Source organism: Priapulus caudatus, unplaced genomic scaffold (genome assembly GCF_000485595.1).
Source record: "Priapulus caudatus unplaced genomic scaffold, Priapulus_caudatus-5.0.1 Scaffold1175, whole genome shotgun sequence".
NCBI classification, from domain to species: domain Eukaryota; kingdom Metazoa; phylum Priapulida; class Priapulimorpha; order Priapulimorphida; family Priapulidae; genus Priapulus; species Priapulus caudatus.
In genome coordinates, this window is record NW_014578236.1 from 32,094 (window position 1) to 33,905 (window position 1,812).

Genomic DNA, 1,812 nt, shown 5'->3' on the forward strand with positions numbered 1-1,812 from the left:
TCGAGCCACCGCCAAGACGTCTAACTTGCTATATACCATAGAGAGAGAACGGAGCCGACAGCTGATGCAGGATGTCTATATATACCTATACATTCTAAAGGAGCGCGGTGAACCCGTTTATACGCTACATACTCGCATATATAACATGACAGAGGGCACTCAAAAAGAGTGCATACCTCCGCGAGCGTGTAACATGTATACATGTGTATAACAGCTGGCTCGCTGCTGGCTGCTGCTGGCTGGACGCCTTAAGGCGAGCTGCTGCTGACTGGACGCCCTAAGGCGAGCTGGCGCTGAATCGATCGATCGGTTGAGCGTGTGTATAACAGCTGGCTCGCTGCTGGCTGCTGCTGACTGGACGCCCTAAGGCGAGCTGGCGCTGAATCGATCGATCGGTTGAGCGTGTGTATAACAGCTGGCTCGCTGCTGGCTACACACACACACGAACACACACACGCGGGCGATTGCATGACCTCCGTTTGCAACGCGGAGGTAAATATTGTGCCACTGCGTAAGCTGATGCTACGTGTTCTTCTATAGGCGCGGTGCCGAGAGAATCGTGCGACGCCATTCCCTAAACCGTTATATTACCTAAAGAGATATAAGAAGATACACACGTACGCACGCGCAACAATACACATACAAGTAAACAAACAAACACAAAAAAACATTCAAACTCACACACAAACACACACACACCCACACACACACACACACACACACACACACACACACACACACACGACACGACACGCACGCACGCACGACACACACACACACACACACACACACACACACACACACACATCACCCGTAGCTTTCCAGGTCGTGCGCCGAATGAATGCATGCAAATATTTCCGTGTCAACTCAGCGTCTTGCGTGCGTGCCCCTAGCACCATACCCACGCACGACAGAATAGTCGCGTAACCATGACAACTTATGTATTTGTTCAGCGACAGACATGTGCCTTTTGCCTGATGCCAAGTTTACACAATTCCTGTGCAAACTTCGTATATAAATGTCAGCCTATAAATAAATCTGCAATGCGCCAGGGTGGCATTAGATTCTAAGGTTAACATTTGCGCAAGGGGAGCTGCGTGTGCGTGCGTGCGTGCGTGCATGCGTGCGTGCGTGTGCACGTATGTGTTTGTCTATGTTTCGGATCCGAATGGTTAAAACATGATAATTTATATGCCGAAGAAATGATATCAACCACAAAAATGAACGACCTGCCGCGTAGTTTTTAAAATGCGGAAATTTTCGGAATAGGCCAACCAGCATTAGAAGCGTATGGAAATCTCTTGAGCACTCTCAGTAAGCGATTGTAATTGCGCTGTTATCGCTCTAGTCGGCTTATGATGTGTGGAGAGGGGGAGGGGAGATGGTGACAGAAGATATATGGTAAGTGTAGTCAGAGCGAAAGCGATTGGCGTCTGGTGGCAAAGTGGCGATGACAGATGAGGCAAAGGCTGCTAGAGACATATGGCGGAGGGAATAAGTAAGGGGGGAAAGACAGGTGGCTGTTGTAGATAGATGAAATGTAGACAGTCTCGTGGTGTATGCAAGAAGGAAGGCAAAGATAGGTGCTGTCCAGAAGGAAATAGGGAATAAAGATGGTTGCTGAAGATCTAGGAAGAGCAGAAGATGGACAATGAAAAAGGATGGGTTAATGCGTATAAAGAGGGAGCTATGACTGAGGGTGTGTCAGGATAGATTGTTGGCTATGACTGAGGGTGTGTCAAGGTAGATGGTTGGCTATGACTGAGGGTGTGTCAGGATAGATGGTTGGCTATGACTGACGGTGTGTCAGGA